At 45.2% G+C, this 21678-nt stretch overlaps 1 protein-coding gene across 1 annotated transcript in view; it reads right to left on the reverse strand.

Annotated features, from left to right (window-relative positions):
• CTSF (cathepsin F) overlaps nt 1–21678 on the reverse strand; it is a 291086-nt gene that overhangs the window by 263114 nt on the left and 6294 nt on the right. The window lies entirely within an intron of this gene.

Here is a 21678-nt window from a genome sequence, read left to right on the forward strand (position 1 = left end):
CAGAGTTGGCCTGAAAGTCTTTGTGAAGAGCACTGTTTGCTGAGGAGTCATACACATTGGATTTGCTATTTGTCTAGAATTGCTCACAATAAAGCATTCAAGAGGGTGCAGTGCCATGGAGAAGTCAAAATGAAAAGTTAAAACTTACATAAACTACACAAAGACCTCGATCTCTGAGAAGTACCCTTTTATTAACTATCCACTGGATCTGTCAGGTATTTGCCTAAAACGATAAATAAGGTATAGTAGGTTTTAATTCTCAATATGTTCCAAACCAGCCCCAGCTTAACGTAAGTCTAATCACTGTGTGTGGCCCTACTGCCGCAAGCTTATCTGCATGCTATTTCACAAGCCCTCTATCCCAGTCCCATTGCTGTAAAATTATCTTATGAAATGGGGGCAAGTAAAATGATGTAAACTAGGGTGTAACTCTTCAGCTTTAGAGATCACCTAGATCAAGTACCCCAAAAGTGCTCTCTCTGAATCAATCAGGGACTGAATGGGCTTTGATTCCTCCCTTTATGCAGAGCTGGCAGGTCGACTCTTAAGTTCCGTACTGTTATACACATTGGTGTCAAAAACAGGTAATGTTGTCGTGGGGGGAAATATTTAAGAATACAGCACAATGAAGTAACACTCCATTTCTATTCTCAGAATCCGGCTTTCCTTCCACTGCACTATTCTTTGACCCTTGGCAGTACTCTTCAGCCTTTTCAGCAGGTTCGAGCTACACAAACACTACGTACAACAGTAGCTCCTGTTTGAAAGTTTCTCCCGTAAAGCCAGTTCAGATGTAGGAGCAGACACCACAAACCCAAATCAGGAAGGAGTCTCTCACAATGGTATAATACATCCATAGTATTTACGAAACGATGGCTGCTTGTACTATGCACACTACGAACTAAATGGTTACAGGTGCCTCTGCTAGAAGAAAATCCAGGCACAAGTGTGGGGTTGATGGGAAAAACGCTTGATTTTCAGAGCATGAAGAAATAAAAGATAGGCATTTGCAAAACCAGTATATCTGGCGCTGGCCAGCCTTTTGTTTTTTTTATGCTTGTTTTGCAGTATTTTTTGCAAAACTTTGTAATTCTGGAAGCTGCCAGGCCCTCATAAATGTACAAAACAAAACAAAAAAACAGCTGAAAGGAAAAATATCTTAAGGTCTCAAAAAGCACACAATGCCATAGTAGTCCCTGGCACTGAAGAAAACTACGTTGTTTGTGGACGTGGGACGTGCTCCTTGTTAAGGGGTCGAATGCCATAATTCAGAGAGAAGTCAGCCAAGGGCTGAACCGGGGAGACCCACTGCCCCATGCTGTTGCTGGCGGAAGACAAATGTAAGTGGCACAACAGACCAATGGAGAACGAGGGCTGCCTTAACCTCTTGCAAGTAACTCTATGACACAAATAATTTTAGTAAAACCAAATTGTATTAGCAAACGCCATAGTATAAAACACAGTCTGCATGTAAATAGTAATTTTAAGAAAACGCAGTAGAAAGAAAACATATCTACAGTGTGTAGTTCAATCAAATTTATTTAAATGAAATAAAAGGATAGTACTACCCTTTAACAAAGGATATGAGCAGTGCTGTGCACGCTGGAATGTAGGTGTTTGTGTCTTGCGGTGCGTATTTCTTAGGTCGGCAATGGAGAATCCTCTGACTTCAAAATAAATCTGCAATTTTTTTACGAGGATTGAAATACAGGGCAGACTCCATGTTCCAAGGAATGTTATCATGGAAGATACTAAGTGCCGTGCATCCAAAAGATATTGTCACTGAATGGGTGCTCAGTTATTTCAAGGGCTCCAATAAGAACATTGGGGCATTTCCTTATATAAAAAACCCACTACAATTCCGACGGAGCGGTATTCCCACCGGAGATACCGCTCCAACTGATTCAGAGTTCATCAGGTGCGGACTAACACCTGGGCACCAATTAGGAGTTGCACAGTATTGGCTGAATATTAAATATACATGGTAATTTTGCATATCAAGTGGTAATACAACACCATACCATGCAACTGGGAGTTGAACCCCATGGAATGGGGAATTACTGTGTGGAACCACATGGCATTCCCAATTCTGTGGGATTTAAAGCATACAGTTGCCACGTAGTCTTAGCAGATGGTAAATGTGCATGGTGGTCTCTGATTAGGGTGGGTGTGGAGGGATGGGTGTGTGGGCAATCGTGGAGAGAAGGAACAGATTAAGGGCCTGATTTAGATCTTGGTGGATGGGAACACTTCATCACAAATGTTACGGATATCCCGACAGCCGTATTACAATTCTATTATATCTTATGGGGATCGTAATACAGCAGATGGATATCCATCACAATTGTGACGGTGTATTCCATTCGCTCAGATCTAAATCATGCCTAGGTTTGGTATGATGGTGCACTGAATGCTTCCCTCATGTGCTTTTACTAGGCAGAATTATGGCCTGGTAAACTCTGGGCCGATTTTCCAACACCTGCGAGAAGAAGGTGGGGGAACACCAACCCACTAATGGTCAGAGCCAAATTCCATATAGTAGTTAGGCTCTGTCTGACTAGCAATCGGGCCTACGTGTCTCCTCTGCTGCTTCCAAGCAGAAATTCCTCATGATGAATTTCAGTGCCAAAAGTGACCCAGAATCTGGAACAGCATGTAGAATTAGACCATGTAATGCTGGGTTCTGCATGTTTATCTCGACGGCAGGCCCAGAAACTCTTGATCCCAATAATTCACGAGAGGCAACAGCCAGAATCATAAACGCCGACATTGGTATCTCCCCTCTGCATAGCATAAATCTGCCTAAGTGTAATGGTGGGGGGTGAGGGGGTAGAGGCTGAAGAATAGGCCACTTCAGCAAAAAAGATTCTAAGTATGATCAACGGTTGATGGTCGTCCACAAGTCCTAATGAAGAGTTTCTCATTTCTATGAACAAGAATTTAGACAATAAAGGGTAAACCGCAAGTGGATCGTTAATGTTACCAATACACCAACACTATAGCTAATCAACCTCATCATCACAAGACTGGGATGTATATTTATACTTCCGCTCACACTCCTGTAAGGACGTAAATTTTGCATTTATAATTTTCCTTTAAGTAATTATATGTACATTACGATATATTGAGCATTATGTATTAATTCTATCCTAATTTGAGAATTTGTGATAGACTTAATGGCCACCATCAAATGTAAGGCCTATATTTTTGTTTTCCATGCTAACTTAAGCTAATGACATTATTCTGTCTCTTTAAGAGTGTTTCTTTGCTAAAATAAATATCAGAATTTAACATGTATTTAGTTGCCTCTGCTGGACTGAAGGTGAAGCAGATGCAAGGTCACTGTGCAATGTTATCTGTATAAAATGTTTCTAGTGTGCTCTGTTTCCAAACTGCATTTCTGTGGCTTAATAGACTTCATTCATTTTATTTATATATTTGGCTTGTGGTTATGTTTCTAATCTATGTTCCTTTTCCTCAAGGAGAGAATGGCGTGATGCGAAATGTTTCTATATTTTGTAATCGTTATCCGGTGTCAACGTACATGAAGTAATGAAACAAAGAGTCCACAGATGCAACGGAAGAAGGAAGACAAGCTACTAATGTATTTAGTCTGACTTTCGTCAATGAAATAACAGCAAATGGAAAGGCTTAGAGCTAACATTTTATATAATTTTGATACTTGTTAGTGTTCTGATTGGTCCAAAGAAATAGGGTGAGAAAGTTATGTCCAATCAGAGAATTTAGCAAGTTTAATTTAAATGTTTAGTCACCATTAATTCAGGGTCATTCATTATTATCCTTCTTTAGGATTGTTGTGTATCAGGAGTTCTCTTAATCTTTTACTTTGACATTTGCAAGATTTGCCAGTTAGTCTACTGACATGCTGGTATATATTATTATTTTGATGAGTTTACTTTGTTTGTTCACTACTGAACAAAATAGTTTGATGGTTTAGTAATCTTGTCGTCCAAATTTTAAACCACATCCCTCACTTTGTTCCTCTTCTGATCTTGATGTTGCTGTCTCCCTGATGAAGTAGACGTTGTTGCTAAATACCTTAGTGATTGGTTAAATGTATGAAATGCATATTGTTATTTGTCTTTTTGTTTTTCAGGTACCAGATGCCAATATTATAACACTGCTGCTATTTTTGATAGTGCCTTAGCTAGATGTTTTTCTAAATTAATGCTACTATCTTCTTTTACATGAAGTCTAACATGTTGATGCTAATTAGAGGATAGCGAGGTGTTATTCTCATATTCATCGATGGTTTTGATTTTCTTTCCTTTTATCATATCAAATGTATTCAATTTCTCTTGCTCAGATTCTATTGCTATTTTTCTGTTTAATAACCATTGAGATATTGTGTTTATTTGCATTGATTAAACTTAGATTCATGCACCGATTAAATCAGCCATTACTGTTTCTATACATGTATCATTTGAGTTTGAGAATGATTTTCGTGACTCTAGCATTGTTAATATAGGGAAATAAATCTAGAACTTCTTAATAAACTGGTGTGGTTATTGACGTATCAATTGATTATTACATGCTTTGGTTATACCGTCTATGGCGTATTTGTTATGATGTTTTCTTTAAAGCAGATTGGTCTTGGTTCATCGGCCTAAAGTATGAAATCCTCTATCTAGTCTGTAATGACTGGACAGTTAGGATTTTCTGCTTTAGCACTCCCGCCCCCTTTTTTCAGAGTACTTCTTGTTTGAAATCGTGGGGGCGTGATTAGATTGACAGGACGTTTGTATATGAAATCAGCATCAGCTTGCACACGTATACTAACTAACATGGAAGCAAAGCACAAGCTCGTTTTATGAACTTTTTTATTGATTGCAAAGAAGTTCCTAAAAACAGACCTCGGTTTCCTGCCTCAAAAGCCTGTGGTGATGATTTAGGTGAAGATGATTTTAGTGAAGAAGTGGACAGTCTGTATGTCACAACAGCTACGGTTATAAAAACTAAAAAAGCGATGGGTGAAATCTTTGAAATTATCTCAGCCACTGGTAATTACTTGGATCGCATTCCAGTCCTTCAATTTTTTTTCCCACTAGCAACTTCAGACAGAGAGCAGGCATATGCAGCCCTAACAGTCAGGTCAGGTTCCCTAAAGACGGTAACCTTGCAACCCTTGACAAGTTTTGGAAAGTTGGCCTTCAACAGTATTGTGTTGCATGAGGGATCCTTTTAATAGCCACCTGAGATTCTTGGAGCCAGGTTTTCCAAAATCCCCACACTCCAACTACCTCCACTCCCAGGCTCAACTGGCCTGGACTGGGTGAGCAACTATTTTATGCTCCCTATACAATGTAGCTGCAGAAACACCATATTCATTGGTATAACTTCTATCTTGGGAACATGCTTCCCATGTACTCTGCCACTGAAGCTTTCGTTTTGCAATTTGTTCGGAGTATATTGGGTCAGTGTTTTCTCCTCATAATTCCCTTCTTTTCTTGCTTAATGCTGATGGCAACATCTCATAATGCTACCTCTTATTATAGAATCTACTCAGTTCTCAGTCAATCAAATACTAGTAGTTGGGCTACTGTCCTCTTGAGGTTACCAATCTGACTCTTGGTGTTCAACTACAGGCACTACAGCCAGGTCCATACCATCACTGTTCATCCTATCTTCAGTCTACCCAAAGTCCCTTGACTCTTACTCATGTTTGATTGCGCTCTATCCTACTACTTCACACCCAAAGAGCAACTGAATGACTGAAAATGGATCACATTCTTATTAATTGCCGGTTTAGCTTGTATGGCCATTCAGAAAATGTACATAGAATGTCATCTGTCTTTGGTGATAATACACTGGACAAAATGTCGTTCGCTGTATCTAGGATTTTTATATAGTTGAAAAGCATTCAAAGTTGTACTTCAACCTATATACCAGGAACATGTTAAACGTTTTGTCAATGAACCATTTGTAAAGAGAAGAAAAAATTCTGATTACTGCTGTAACACACTGACCCAGTTCATGGGTGCAGGAGCACAAAGAGGTTACTAGGAACCAGGAAATATGCAAATAGCCACCAGTCAACTACAGTGTCAAGTTGTTCTCGTTTAAGAGCAACACAAAATATTAAACTCCATCAGAAAGTTGGCACAAGATGGCATGGTTGAAGAGGAAGGAGTTAATGGTCGTCTCTACATCAATGCGCCATCACAAGTTACACATACAGTTCAAAGGCTGAAGTCACTGGCAAATGCCTCAGCATTTTTCCAAATCCAAAATGAGGCTGTTGTCAATAAGCACAAATGTCTTCTTCCCTTTCAAGATGACTTTGACCTTTCAAAGAGGAACCTGCAGGTCAAGAGAGGCAGCATTAGTAAACGTGGTTACACAACATATGCTTCAGTATCAGGCAACAGTGTGCTTATGTATATCTCATTCCAGTTTGCGCTCTTGTTTAAATTTTCCTTTATTTGGGTTCTTACCTTCTCCTTGTTGGTATTGGAGTACGCTGACTCCAAGATAGAGCCTTCCTAATCATCCGGCCTTTCCAGAAGTATGTGTATACATATGAATATAGTATTTCTATAGCACGAACCTATATAAAGTTTGTTTTTTTGGCAATATGTTCCTTGAGGGTGAGGTTGGTGCCCAGGGTGAGTTGGTATTCAGAAAACTTTGGGGTTCGAAGCTGTCAGGGTTCACGTCACTGAGTTAGATTTTAACTGTGACTTGTTTATTGTTCTAGGCAAATAACAGTATTTCTGTCTTCTATGTGTTGAGCTGCAGGCAGGCACTGGACATCCTGGTCTGCATTAAGTACAAGCACTATCTGAGGCTTTGAATGTCTGAAGCAGAGAAGGCTTTCAAGAAGAGTTGTGTATCATCAGCATATTGATGAATCTTGAATAAAAAAACAAATGGGCAACAGAACACCTGCCTGGCGCTACCAATCCCAGATCACTGGTTAGCCAGGCAGTGAATTTATGTGTGAAAACAATCATCAAGTTCTGAGCCATGGGAGGGCATGCCAGCTGCCGCAGGATGTAATACTTGGAGCTCCCACCCGGCGGACCCCAACAAGATGTCATCCTGTCTGCACATTTGATCCTGGGGGGCCCTGGAAGCAGCAAAAGACCCCTCAACCACCCACAACACTGCTCACCTGACTATTGGGGGCTCTGGTGGGCGGTCTGTTGCTGAACTCTTCTTCGCGCTGCCTTCCGCATCAAGGCGAGATCACGATGTCGGGCAGGAGACTATAAGAACAGTACTACCCTGAGTACTTAAACAGGGCTGGAGTCTCTGACCTGGGGGCACTGAGGAGCGCCTGGCTTCAACATGGATGTCTTTGGTCCTCCGGGTCACTGAGACAGCGGTGGCGGACGCAACCTGGTAATTTGGGGAGGCCGGCAGTTGACTTTTATAGAGCGGAAGCCGGCTGGGCCTGGGCATGCGAGGGCTGTGCTCTAGCTGCTTGGAGACAAGGGGCCCAAACGCTGTCTGCAGAGCCAACTCACTGGATTATTGGGAGAAATCCATGGATGGCCCCCGCCTGGACGATCACCTGCGGTGCTCTCCGGAGAGGTACAGACACTGCTTAGGTCTCTCTGGTGAGACTGTGCAGGGAGAGGTCCGCAATTGGGGCTGGGCACACAGTGCTTTGAAGCCAGGCTGCCTGCAGGATAGACACGGTAACAGGGGAGAAGTCTGGTGGATGCAGGAGGCCCCTCATGGCTTGACGAAGCCTTTTACTGACTATGCATACCTCCCTCAACGTAAGCACTATGGCAACACATTGATAGAGACATTGTCCCCCCGGGGTGGAGAACTGTGGCGCGCCAGACCTCGTTTGGTGCACCAATAACGGAGTACGACTTGGGAGCCAGACTACCTCTGATTTTGGCTCTGTAAGTCGAGTGGTGCCACGATTTAACAAGTAGCCCCTGACAGCTGGAGATTGAAACCTGGGGGATGTGACGAATGGGCAGCAGATGTCTGCTGAATACTTGAAGGGGAGAGTGTCATTGCTGAAAGTGATCCGCCTCGACGGCCGGTTTGCACGGAGAAGACAGCGTTATTAATGTGGCTTGAGAGGTTGTTTGGGTCCTCTGTACTGGGTGATGGAACTTTGCCCAGTGACATGCTGTTTTGGGCCACACAGGAGCCAGGCCTTACAATCGAATCAAGCTGAGAGAGACGTTGGTCTTCTTCTGTTTCCCTCTACCCGGTGACAGCCTTGGGGGCACAACCATTGCTTTATACCTACACCCTCTGCGTGCTTACCTGGTCAGTGTTTGAGGGAGGTGAGTCTCACTCCCTCCCCTTCTTTGCTGACAATGTGCTCCCCTACTATGAGTAAAGTCACCAAAAAGAGAGACCTTGATGTGAACACGCAGGCCCCTAAAAATGGGATGATCGGCTCCTTACCAACTGCCGTTGTGGTAGATCTGCTGGGATCCTAGAGCAGGCGCACTCTCCAAGACAGTTTGGAAGCCATCACAGCGTCTAGAGAGGCATTAGAAAAAGAAATTGACAAGCTGGGTGCAGACCTCAGTATCCCGAAGGATGACCATCGCAGATTAGCGGAGCGAGTCACAGCGGCAGAGCAGGTGATGGTGGATATCCCCTTGGACGTATCTGTAATGGGAGAAAGGTTTGCACTCACGGAAGGTAAGATACGGACATTTGAATTAAAGGCAGAGGACACCGAAAACCGTTCCTGACGGAACAAAATTTGGGGGATCCATCTCCCGGAACGAATAGAAGGTTCTTACCAGTTATTCTACCTAGAGTGATGGCTCCGAGAGGAGGTGGCCCTTGAGAGCCTCTCATTGTTTTATGCTCTAGAGAGAGCACAGGGTCCCGGCACGCCCTCCCTTGCGGGGTGCACGACAACGGCCATTAGTGGCTCAGCTTCTAGGCAAATAACAGTATTTCTGTCTTCTATGTGTTGAGCTGCAGGCAGGCACTGGACATCCTGGTCTGCATTAAGTACAAGCACTATCTGAGGCTTTGAATGTCTGAAGCAGAGAAGGCTTTCAAGAAGAGTTGTGTATCATCAGCATATTGATGAATCTTGAATAAAAAAACAAATGGGCAACAGAACACCTGCCTGGCGCTACCAATCCCAGATCACTGGTTAGCCAGGCAGTGAATTTATGTGTGAAAACAATCATCAAGTTCTGAGCCATGGGAGGGCATGCCAGCTGCCGCAGGATGTAATACTTGGAGCTCCCACCCGGCGGACCCCAACAAGATGTCATCCTGTCTGCACATTTGATCCTGGGGGGCCCTGGAAGCAGCAAAAGACCCCTCAACCACCCACAACACTGCTCACCTGACTATTGGGGGCTCTGGTGGGCGGTCTGTTGCTGAACTCTTCTTCGCGCTGCCTTCCGCATCAAGGCGAGATCACGATGTCGGGCAGGAGACTATAAGAACAGTACTACCCTGAGTACTTAAACAGGGCTGGAGTCTCTGACCTGGGGGCACTGAGGAGCGCCTGGCTTCAACATGGATGTCTTTGGTCCTCCGGGTCACTGAGACAGCGGTGGCGGACGCAACCTGGTAATTTGGGGAGGCCGGCAGTTGACTTTTATAGAGCGGAAGCCGGCTGGGCCTGGGCATGCGAGGGCTGTGCTCTAGCTGCTTGGAGACAAGGGGCCCAAACGCTGTCTGCAGAGCCAACTCACTGGATTATTGGGAGAAATCCATGGATGGCCCCCGCCTGGACGATCACCTGCGGTGCTCTCCGGAGAGGTACAGACACTGCTTAGGTCTCTCTGGTGAGACTGTGCAGGGAGAGGTCCGCAATTGGGGCTGGGCACACAGTGCTTTGAAGCCAGGCTGCCTGCAGGATAGACACGGTAACAGGGGAGAAGTCTGGTGGATGCAGGAGGCCCCTCATGGCTTGACGAAGCCTTTTACTGACTATGCATACCTCCCTCAACGTAAGCACTATGGCAACACATTGATAGAGACATTGTCCCCCCGGGGTGGAGAACTGTGGCGCGCCAGACCTCGTTTGGTGCACCAATAACGGAGTACGACTTGGGAGCCAGACTACCTCTGATTTTGGCTCTGTAAGTCGAGTGGTGCCACGATTTAACAAGTAGCCCCTGACAGCTGGAGATTGAAACCTGGGGGATGTGACGAATGGGCAGCAGATGTCTGCTGAATACTTGAAGGGGAGAGTGTCATTGCTGAAAGTGATCCGCCTCGACGGCCGGTTTGCACGGAGAAGACAGCGTTATTAATGTGGCTTGAGAGGTTGTTTGGGTCCTCTGTACTGGGTGATGGAACTTTGCCCAGTGACATGCTGTTTTGGGCCACACAGGAGCCAGGCCTTACAATCGAATCAAGCTGAGAGAGACGTTGGTCTTCTTCTGTTTCCCTCTACCCGGTGACAGCCTTGGGGGCACAACCATTGCTTTATACCTACACCCTCTGCGTGCTTACCTGGTCAGTGTTTGAGGGAGGTGAGTCTCACTCCCTCCCCTTCTTTGCTGACAATGTGCTCCCCTACTATGAGTAAAGTCACCAAAAAGAGAGACCTTGATGTGAACACGCAGGCCCCTAAAAATGGGATGATCGGCTCCTTACCAACTGCCGTTGTGGTAGATCTGCTGGGATCCTAGAGCAGGCGCACTCTCCAAGACAGTTTGGAAGCCATCACAGCGTCTAGAGAGGCATTAGAAAAAGAAATTGACAAGCTGGGTGCAGACCTCAGTATCCCGAAGGATGACCATCGCAGATTAGCGGAGCGAGTCACAGCGGCAGAGCAGGTGATGGTGGATATCCCCTTGGACGTATCTGTAATGGGAGAAAGGTTTGCACTCACGGAAGGTAAGATACGGACATTTGAATTAAAGGCAGAGGACACCGAAAACCGTTCCTGACGGAACAAAATTTGGGGGATCCATCTCCCGGAACGAATAGAAGGTTCTTACCAGTTATTCTACCTAGAGTGATGGCTCCGAGAGGAGGTGGCCCTTGAGAGCCTCTCATTGTTTTATGCTCTAGAGAGAGCACAGGGTCCCGGCACGCCCTCCCTTGCGGGGTGCACCACAACGGCCATTAGTGGCTCAGCTTCTCTACTATAAAGATAACAACCACATTTTGGACCAGGCTTGGAAGAAAGAAGAACTCAGGCTAAACACTTGCAAAATAATTATATTTCCAGATTTTACAATGATGTCCAAAAACAGCGCTCTTTGTTTCAGGAGATGAAACGCAAACCCCGCCAACTGGGACTGAAATATGCAATGCTCTTCCTGGTCAGACTATGGATTGTGACTCCGGAAGGTGTACAATTTTTCCACTTTTCACATGAAGTGTGGGAATGGATGGATTCTGACCTACAGGCTGGTCCCAGTCGAGAGTCCCAAAGCGCGCCTTCAGGCGGAGGCGACAGAGGCGAGGCAGCAGGAACATAGTGGGTCTGGCCCTGTCAGGAGTGGAAGCCCAGCAACAGCAATGACGAGTAGTGGAGGTGGTAGCAGCCATGAGCAGAGGCGGAATGAGCCCACCCGCCTCGTTCGATAACGATGACCCTATGGAGTCGAAGTCTGATTTGGATACTAGTTCTCCTGAGTGCACGGGTGATGATGAGCTACTTAGAGTAACTCCAGAAACTGCTGATGAGATTATTTGACTGAATGACTGGGAAGGGAGCTTCTTGAGAGGTATCAGAGGGGAAAATGTTGATTACTGCAATTTGCTGAAGGGGGTGCGGATACCACATTCTTGTTTTCTATCGGTGGGGGAGGTACTGGGCATGGAGGATCCCAACATGACTACCAGCCCCTTTACTATAGTTACAGTGGGTGCATCCACAACTCTAGGTTAGTTGAATAATAGTTTGAAGGGGGCGGCTTTGCCTGCTTGTTCTGGGGTGGGGGAGTTGTAGTGTTGATCATCTGTTTATGTTTAGGGAGTGTTTGGGTGATGTCTTATGAAATAGCTCTGCTCTTACTCTGAGGCGGTGGCTCTGGTTGATGGGTTTAGATTGGCCCATCTACATGCACCGTCCTATCTCCTTTTCACACACCTTAACTTGGAATGTTAGAGGGATACATTCCATGCCCAACAGGTACAAGATTTTGTTTTTTTTTATCTTAACAGAAGAGGGGTCCAAATAGCTTTTTTGCAGAAAACACATCTTACTGCTAAAGGGGGTGCAGTGCTACAGAGTAGATGGAGAGGGCAGTCCTACTACACTGCCTATTCAGCTTACGCTGGTGGTGGCTATGATATGGATACGCCCGGGTCCCTCTCCAACACACAGGCCACGTAGTGGACCCAGTGGGCAAGTTTGTGGTATTGACTGGCCAGTTAAATGGATGAGATGTAGTTTTGGGCGGCATCATTGGCCCCAATATGGACAAAGCATCTTTCCTTATAGGCGTCTTGAGGGCTCATGCGCCCCACTTGCTGAGTTCTGCTTTTCCAGCGGGTGATTTCAACTGTGTGCCAGACCCTTTGTAGGATCAATCAAGTCCCCTTTTGAGAGACTCCTGACCATCAGGATAGCCCAAAGGTTCACTGATTAGCAGAGTACATGGACTCTTGTAGACTCATGGCATTTGCAACACCCAGGAGAGATGGATTAATCCTTTTTTTGGGCACTGTACGACCTACATGTACACCAAGATGCATTTCCTTTGTATGCCCGATGTGTATGGCACCGTGCTTGATACGGAGTACCTCAGTAGGACTATTTCAGACCATAACCAGCTGCTGCAGCTTGGCTGGGGTGAGACGTGTGCCGCTATTCCTTTGTGGCGGTTGAAACCTGAGTCGTTGGAGTACCACCTCTTCTATGACACAATCGGCATGGCCATTAGACAATATTTCAAGGACAATGGTGTAACAACGTCATCCTTACAGATGAGTGGGATGCCTTTAAGGCTGTCATATGGGGCAAACACATAATTACGGAAGCCGGCGTCCGTTGAACCTTGTTGTTAGAAGTCCAGTCTTCTGAGGAATCTTAAGAGAATTCTGGAGCTCCCTTTCACTCAGAGTTGCAGCCTGACCTCTTGGAAGTCAAGGAAAAGGTTGCAGTACAGGTGGAAAGGTTGTGCTCCTTTGACTACAAAAACTATATGGTGTGGGTGCATAGAGAGAGGGACCAAACAAGCTCATTGTTAGCGTGGCTCGTGACTCCAGCAAAACGAGGCTCTGTGATAGTGGAGGTCGAATCCTCCCATGGCACCACTGTGCATTGTCAGGAGAATATTAATCAAAATTCACGTCTATTATGGTGAATTATACAGTAGTAATAATGCCTGCTCGCCTGCTGATTATGACACCTTGCTAGCCCCTCTGCCTTTCCCAATGCTCTCAATTGAGGAGGCTAAAACTCTCAGATGTGATATTACATTCCCCAAGATTTGGCCGGCTATAAAATCTATCGGTCTTAATAAGACGCTGGGAACAAACAGATTTCCAGCAGAATTCTACTCTACCTATGTTGAGAATTTAGCCTCTAAGCTGGTGGGCCTTTATAAGGTGTCTAAGGAAGAGAGGCTTTTGTCCCCCACTACGCGAGATGCGCTGGACGTGCCCCTCCTGAAACCAGAAAAATCAATCAACTTGGGATGTCAAGGTGTACAGGCCACTGTTGATGCTGACTACAAACCTTCAAATTCTCAGCAAGATATTGGCCACCTGCCTAAAACATCATATCCCTACACTTATCCACCAAGACCAAGCGGGTTTCACTCCAAGCCGCAATATGGCACTTAACATCCGGAGACTTCTCTCCCTACTAGCAGCGGACACCAATGAGCTAACAGAAGCGGATATTATCACTGTTGATGATGAAAAAGCCTTTGATAGCCTTGAGTGGTCTTTTCTGTACAGCGTCATGGAATGCTTCGGATTAGGCTAGGGTTTTGTGGCTTGAACCAAGCTATTGTACACCGATCCCATGGCCAGGGTTCGCTCGGGATGCGTCGTCTTGGACAGCTATAAGGTTGGCTGGGGGACCAGATAGGGATGCCAATTGGCACCCCTGCTTTTTGTGCTAGAGATGGAACCACTGGCCTGATATGTCAGAGCTGGAACAATTTACAGGGGCACCACTATGGGCACTCAGATGCATCACTTCACACTATATGTGGACGACTTATTACTCTTTTTACATGATCAGACACTGGCCCCTATGGGTGTTTGGGGCCTTTTGGAACGCTTTGGTTCCCACTTTGGGCTAACTGGCAGAAATCTTGCCTATTCCCAACAACCACAGCCCGAGCCCCACCGTTGGGGCTGGCGGAACTGCAGAGGGAGTCTCGATGCTTGCCTTACCTTGGGTTGAGGATCTATCATGATAACAATGATTTACTAGACGGCAAAGGCAAACGTGGAAAAGGCAATCTGGCAGCTTAAAACGAACACAGACTGTTTTGAAAACATTTCCACTATCTTTGTTGGGACTTGTTGCCCTGATGAAAATGATAGCTGTCCCTCGCTTTGCTATATTTTTTGGTGGGCTGTCACTTTGGATACCTCACAAGATGTGTGAACTAGACAGTATTATTACGTTTTTTATCTGGAATTCGGGCCGACAGTGGATGGACCTGTCCACTGCAGAGACGGTTGGGAGACAGCAGGCTGGCAGTTCCCGAATTCGAGACCTACCTCCTGGCTGCACAGCTTCAGTGGCTGATGCAATGGATGACAGGCAGATTAACACGTGGCCGAGACCTATACCACCGAGACCCAGCCTTACCTCAATTGGCTGAAATCCTTCTTGGCTCAGGAGGCTCACTATTAATGACACAATGGAATTTCATGTGTTGACCAGGTGTTAGACTAGATGCCTGTGCAAGACGCAAAGGGCAGTCTCCTACTCCCCTCATCTACCTCTTTGGCTTCTAGAGGAATTGTCACATGGAGGGGATTGGCAAGAGTTATTTACTTGGATAGCAGTGGGGGCAACATAAATGGGAGATCTTTATGAATCCGAGGTGCTCCTCCCTTTTGAGGAGTTTTGTAGGGTGTATGATTTACCTCAGAATCATTTTCTTCTACAAGGGGCAGTGACTTCTGCTATCCGTCGCCATTGGAAGAGAGGTCTCTCAGAACCGCCAAACTCTAAATGTTGCCAATACCTTGTTGTTTCTTTGGGGACCTTTAAAGGTGTTACCAACTCCAAAGGTAGCACCGGACAAACCCTAGACCCATATGCTTTCTTCAGGACTGACGCAACATGATATAGCAATAGATGTGATATAGATGGAAGTGGAACTCAATGAGGGCCCATGGCACATAATGTGGGGAACTCAAGAGATTATAAGCATCTGAGCCACCCGTATCCAATACTTCTGCAACACTTGTTAGAGCTTACAACACACCCAGGGAAGCAAGAGTAGTGTGTGGGCATTATGAATGTAACTCATTGCATTGCTGATGACATGTCTATAACTCATATGACCAGAAAATAATACATCTACGTACCAGCACATTTTCCTGCTTGTAAAATGCCAATATAAAAGGCACGTTCTGAGCAGTATCAGGGGCCTCGCATCATACACTTTGAAGATAACAGTATCATGGGGGATATATTTATTTTCCTTTGGTCTGGATCACCTATAATCTACTACTAAGAAATAATTTGTTAGGTCTGAAAAACCAGTAGATTTGCAAAAACCCTTCATTTCCAGCTCCATGTATAGGTTTAAGCTTACAGGAGACAGTACAGAGCCTAGGGGGACCCGACCGGTGATAGGGATCGTTTATGGTTTGGTCATGCCCATGTGAACAAGCTGGTGATAGTTGGAAAGGTAAGAGAGGCGAACCAGCGAAGGACATTGCCGGTGAACCCCATTAGAGACGCAGGGTTGTCTATGAGAGATTTCCGCTTTCTTTCCAATCAAATGAACCATGGATCTTAGTCTTGCTCTTAATCACTGGCCTGATAACAAGCCTTTAACATCCTTTATCAGCTTTACTTTGGGTAGCTAATGCCATGGCTGGGAAAAGGAGTGGGCGGTACAAAGGACAGTAACATACTTAATAACATCTGTTTTAATTCACACATATATGAGAGTTAAAACAACTTTAAATCAGTACACCGTTTGTACTTTTACTTATAGTCCAAATAAATGTTAACAAACTGAGAGCTCTCAAGTTTCTTGTCAGACTACTTCACCCAACCCAGGATTTTTTCTTTGAACTCTAGTGTTTGTAGTTGTGAATTTATAATGGAGTAAACATGTGTACAATTATCAGAAAAATAATGACTAGGTGATTTATTCTTGAATGGAATCAGGAAACTCAAGAGTTTTGCAAGATGCACTGTACAAGGAGATACAGCAAACCAAAGAGAAAATCAGCAGCATTCACTATTTAGGATAGGGATGAAAAAAAAAAAATTAATAAAGAACTGTACATTATGCATATATAACATTTGCAAGTCTAGGTTTGTGTTTTTTTAATTGTACTAAAAATAACCATGTACATAACATACAACAGAACATTGTGCCTTGTTTTGTTAATATGTGGTGTTACTCAAAACCCAACAGGCTTCTATTTAATTTATCACAGACAAAAGAAATAAAGCTTGGGCTAACCCTGCAGAGATGCAAATGTAGGCCCTGGGTGTCTGAAGTCCATGCGTACAAAGTTTAAAATAAAATTTCAAATTTCAGAATGCTACGTGATGCTGACTAAAAGGCCACGCATGACCGGCTCAAAGTCACACACTGGACGCTCAACTTGGTGGCACTGCCAACAAAGTGAGTGCTTCAACTACTTACCAGTAATTACATTACCCTGAGACCTTCCTCCTGCACTTCAATTCATTACATCTTGAGGAAGTTCTACCTCCACAGAGACCACCAATCACAATGCCCCAACTCTGAACAAAAATGCCCCCCAAACCCCACCTCCCCACATCCACACAAGGCATGTGTTTGTTGAGTGCAACAGACCAACCAAGCTGGCCTGGAACAGTGAGGAAGGAAGGGAAGTAAAGAACTGAAGTGAGGGAGAAGCAATTCACAGAGTGATGTAATTAAAAGTAAGTAATTGAACTTTTCCCTCATCATTCCTTCTGGCTGATTACACCTTGATGTGTACCAAATCAAAACGAGAATAACTTTGGTTAAATGCAGACTGCTTTAAAAATATTGTAAACATGCCACCTGCCCCTTTATTTACTTCATGGAGGAAAGAACCCAGGAACCAAAAATGCCCTTTGAATCCAACTCCTGCGTAAGTCTGTTTTGATTCCCAAAGTACATGGAGGTAGTCAACAGACGCTCTTTGAATAGCTGGCATTCCTCAAGTTAACTTCTTCTGAACCCCAAGAGGGGAAGACAATCGTGTTGACTTGTAAGCCAAGGAAATTAAGGGTAAGGTTCATCTACTTAGACAGGAAACAGATGGGAACACCCTGCCTCACACTCCAGCATGCAGTCAGCCCCATTGCATCATGGGAATGCAGTACAAATTCGTTTTCACTCCATAATGTAGTCTGAATGTTTTTCACCTTAGTAGGTGCAGCTAGTGATGTATATCTCTGGACACTTGTTTCTGGGATTAGCCCTTCATCAGCATAGAGTAGCTTTGTCTGTAGGGTTGCTGGAAATGTTGCCAAAAGTCCTCTCAGGTTTCTGTACCACTCACTGGCATGCAGGTGCTTCAACTAGAGCTTGTCAACTCGCTGGCTCAAGGGAGCCTTCTTAAACAGGAAACAGATGGGAGCACCCTGCCTCACACTCCAGCATGCAGTCAGCCCCATTGAATCATGGGAAATGCAGTACAAATTTGTTTTTACTCCATAAAGTAGTTTGTATGTTTTTCACCTTAGTAGGTGCAGTTAGTGCGTGGGTAGAGAAGTAAAACATATCCATATCTGGTGCACCCAGACCCCCCTGCTTGTAGGGGAGTGTCATTATCTTCCCTGCTACTCCGGGTTCTCTGCCAGTCCACGTAAGGGTCACCAGGTGTGACCTAAGTTGCTTATGAAAGTACACCAGCAATAGGAGTGGCAAGGTAATAATGAGATAAAGGAATTTAGGGAGAACCACTCTCGTAGCAATGGCTAACCTCCCAGTCAGTGATAGTGGGAGTTACAGCCAGCTCCCCACCTGTCCCTCAGGCAGGACATCAACCACCCATAGTTAGCTTTCCAAGGTTCATCTAGGTCTTGGCCTAACCAAACCCCCGAGTATCGCCCTGGCTCTCGCATCCACTGCAGCAGGAACTCTTAAGTGAATTCCATAGTCAACTCTGTCAGCGGGAATAGAATCGATTTAGCCCAACTGATATTTATGCCTGCTATGCCGCTGAATCTGGTGAATTCTCTGATTAGCTGGTCCAAGTTATCCTGCGGATCCCTCACATACAGGGAGACATCATCTGCATATATGGAGACTAGGACTCTGTGGGGTGTGAAGGCCAGTCCACAATGAGAGTGGTGTTGTCTCAACTGAGCCACAGAGGGTTCAATGGCTATGGTGAATAGCATAGCCATTAAGGGGCACCCCTGACGAGTACCGCTCGATATTGGGAAAGGTGAGGTGATCCTTCCATTAATCTGTAGTTTATCAACTGGCTTGGTGTATAGGTTAATCACATGAACTTGGGACTCATTCCATGGTGCAACAACAGAGCAAATAGGTATGGCCATTCGTGAAAATCAAACAGCTTAGTGGCACCTTCAGGAGAACACAGTTGCACCAAACTCAGGTTTGATAACGTACCATAAGGAAAAAAGGGTGCAGGTTATGGCTGACTGATCAGGTACAAACCCCAATTGTCCGGTTAGCCTATGACCGGTAAAATCAGGAGCAGTTGCGAGGATATCAGTTTAGCTAGGATTTTATTATCCGTGTTAATCATGGAGAGAGGTCTGTATGACTTGCTGCGCTGGCTGTCGTTGTCTGGTTTTAAAATAGTTACAATAAATGCTTCTCAAGGAGAAAGGGGAGGGGGAGTATTCCATTAACTAAGGATTCCTCATACATGGCGAGGAGATATGGGGCCAGGATCTGGGCATACTCTTCATAGAAGGTAGCACTGAGGCCATCCACGCTAGGGGCCTTGTCTCGAGCCATTGTATTAATAACCTGCACAGATCTCTCCACCATAAAGGAATCGCCAAAAAAACACTGGTGGCCCTTCTCAAGCCAGACTATTTCTGAGTCCAAGCAGTCATCTACATTTGTATAGCCTCTACGCCACATGTGCTTTGATTTGGTCAACTGTTATTTCGACCATGTAATTGCTTGCCCATGGCTTGCATAACAGATTATTCAAGGACTTACCTGTCCCATCGCACTCACCACATAGCCGAGTGCGGGCTTCTTTCCCCTCGTAGTGGGTTTCTCCATGCACTGATTCGTCATATTCTGTGAGTTTGCTTCGAATAGCCGCCAGAGTAGATTCACTGCATGTCACAAAGTATTGGAGATCCAGCACACGGATCTCTTCTTCTAATCGTGTCAGCTCTCTGAGCAATGCTCGCAGCACGCCAGCCTGCCTTGGTATGCATATCCCTCGGACCACAACCTTAAAGGCCTCTCACAAGGTAGATTGGGACAATATCACTGGCGCATTATGCTCAAAGTATTCAACGATTGCTGATCTAATCTTGCTGCAAAACACACAGTCGGTATGCGCCACGTAAAGGCTTGCGCAATGTAATCTAGTGGGGGCATCCCCAATGGGCCAAGGGTGTGATCTGACAGTATTTGCGGTAGGAGTGTAACATTGGACGTCTATGCATCTGTATCCGTGTCACCAACCAATAATCAATCCTTGACCATGTGGTGTGTGTGACTACTATACACATGCTTTCTGCGCTGCCAATGTCATGAGCACCAGAGATCAATGAGGTAATTGTCAGCCATTATAAATATCAATTGCACACCTGCATTCAGGTGTGGTCACCTGGAGTCACTATCTATCAGCGCTAGCTTCCAGGACCACATTAAAGTCCCAACCTCACAGAAGCGCCTCAGGCACAAGCACCCCCCCTGAAAGTTTCCAAACCTCCACAAAGAAACGGGGTCATCTACATTTGGGCCATAAATGTATAGTAGCCTAACTAGGTGGCCCTGCAGCGTTCCAGAAATCATAACATACCATCCCTGTTGCTCACAGAGTACATGACTCATGCACCACAGCAGTCCCTTGCAGATAGATCAGTACGCAACATGACCCTCACCAATACAGTTTCTGAGTGACCTCTGTTAGTTGTAACTGTTGTAGCAAGCATATGTCAATGTTGGGTCGCAGAAGGTATGCCAGAACATGTTGTGCCTTGTGCCTATTGTTAAGCTCCCGTATGTTCCAAGTCATGCGTTTAAGCAGAGGCATGCAGAGCCATATAAGGGTGCAAGATCACAAGTCGTGCGTGTGGCTGTCTGCTATTTCAAGAAGCAGACGTCATTATGTTGAGTGACAACAGGGGGAAAAACATACAATGCAGCCATCCTTCAAGACACTGCTTCCAACACCACAACCAGATGCAGCTCCACAGCACAAAGAGCAGGGATAAAGCAGCAACAGGAGTATCACCACCATCTGTCGGGCAAGGTACCCGCATGCATAGTTAGTGGAAGGCACTTCTCCCCGGTTGTTATCACTTAGATGTCCCCGCTCTGAGCCTTGGTTTGCCGACAGAGATACTGTTCAAGTCACTGGTATATTTTTGAAAAATTTGCCAGCTGCCTTCGAATCCGTGAAGTAGTGTGTCTTCCTAGAATGGTGTATTTGAAGCTTCGCAGATTTTATTAAAGAGTGCTTGGCATCACTCCTCTGCAGCGAGCATCTGATTGAAAGAAAATCACACCAAGTTGCCTGTACAGCAACCGTAAAATCTGGGAAGATGGAAATCTAATTTCCCTGATAATGTAAGGGTTGCTGATTTCTTGCAATTGCAAAGCAGTGTCCCTATTTCTATAGTTCAGCAGCTGGGCTATTATCGGGTGGGCCAGCGAACCCAGGGAAGGCCGCTGTCCCATCAACCTATGGGCTCTTTCAACCATGAGCATAGGAGAGAGTGCACCTATGAATAAAGTCCAAAGCACTCTTTCGACATAGGACCAGATTTATATTTCAGCAAGCGGGTTACTCCGGCACAACAGTGACGGATATCCCGTCCACCAAAATATAAATCCCATAGGAAATAATGGGATATTTCGGAGGACGGGATATCCGTCATGTTGTGACGGAGTAACCCGTCCGCCGATATCTAAATCAGGGCCATAATTTTCCATGCGATCCATAAGAGTTGTTTTCAGTATTCCTAGTATGCCCAAATTATTTCTCCTTCAGAATACTTCCAGGTCTTCATCTTGCTTCAGATGACTTCCAAGACCTTTTCCATCCAGAGCAGTTTCCCCCAGCAGATGAGTGTACATCTTCCACATACAATATACAAAGCTCGAGGTGATCTATTCACTTGTCGTGTTTGTCGACTTTCTCCTTAAGGTGTTTGAAGCTGTCCGCCGGCATATTTATTTTAGTGTCAAGGCCAGTCAAACTCTGCTTAAGGTCCACAAACAAAGTAGAAATGTCCAGCTCCTGAGTCAGGCCCTCGCCATTCCCCTAATTCATCTGTTGGTCATCAGGAAGCACATTCATCATCCACATCTGCTTGCAATGTTGGAAGAAGAGCTTAGATTGCCCTGCATACGTTTTCCCCATCTTAAAACAGGTATGTATTATCTCCAAGGTCATGAGGTGTGG

This window comes from Pleurodeles waltl, chromosome 9 (genome assembly GCF_031143425.1).
Source record: "Pleurodeles waltl isolate 20211129_DDA chromosome 9, aPleWal1.hap1.20221129, whole genome shotgun sequence".
NCBI lineage: Eukaryota > Metazoa > Chordata > Amphibia > Caudata > Salamandridae > Pleurodeles > Pleurodeles waltl.